The following is a 1,098-nucleotide window of genomic DNA, read 5'->3' as shown; positions in this document are numbered from 1 at the left end:
ATAATGCATAAAGCAATGGACAACTGAATTTAAAATAAACCGATAAAACTTTAAAATTAATGAATTTAAAAGTTTTACAATTAAAGAAAATTTAATAGTACTAATAATAATTTTACAAAACATTACATTAAATTTTACACATATTCAATAAGAGAAAAAAATACACACACAATTTAGAATATTCTAAAACTTAACACAACTTTCTTAGCTACAAAACCCTAGAGGCAACTACCAATTTTACTCATAAGTAAAATTATAAATATTTTAATTAAGTTTAAAACACTTAAAGTTAGGGTATCAAAACACAAGATCATTACTCCTGTCCAGGGCGAATAGGCTATTTAAAATAATGATTATCATCTCTGATTATTGTATTTTCCTTACTACTATTTTATTTTTTTCTCACAAATATTTTTTTCTTCATAAAAAATACACAATTCTTTTAAAAATCAATATACTATTGACCTATAAATTAGCACTTAATTTTGAATCAGAAAACTAAGATGTGAATATAGGACAATGAAAAATAAGAGAAATTTTTTTTCTGTTATTTATAAAAATTTAATAATAATTTAATGCCAGCTATTAAATCAAGTTAGTTCATTTTATTGGCAGCTGTGTCTTTACATTAAAAAGTGCACAACTAAAATCAAACAATTGAAATGGAAGGGTTTATTTCAATACTGAAAGTTAAATAAATTTATCTATTTAATTTTAATTTTCTTAATTTAAATACATAAGTACATATAGTAAAAACTAGAACTAAGAAAGATTAGAAAAATATTTTTCTAGAAATACAACAATGGTTGAATTTAGATCAAAGAAAAAATGGCAAGTTAAATCTTAATTTCTCAAATTATAGTGAAAAGCATTTTGTTGAAAACATTAAAAGTGTTAAATTAAAATTGAAAACAAAGTAATAGATAGGCCCACAGGTAGAATGAATTATATTGTGTAAAATCTATGCAGTAATGCATCAACAAAGAGCAAAAATTTTTATTGCTAAGCACTTTTCTTTTTATTTGGCTCTTTTCTAAGCAATATAAGTTTGGAAATGAGTTATAAAACTTTGAGTCTTAAAAATCAACTAGGCAGACG

This window comes from Parasteatoda tepidariorum, chromosome 1 (assembly GCF_043381705.1).
Source record: "Parasteatoda tepidariorum isolate YZ-2023 chromosome 1, CAS_Ptep_4.0, whole genome shotgun sequence".
Lineage (NCBI taxonomy): Eukaryota > Metazoa > Arthropoda > Arachnida > Araneae > Theridiidae > Parasteatoda > Parasteatoda tepidariorum.
The sequence above is the reverse complement of the archived record's forward strand: the minus strand, read 5'-3'. Positions refer to the sequence as shown.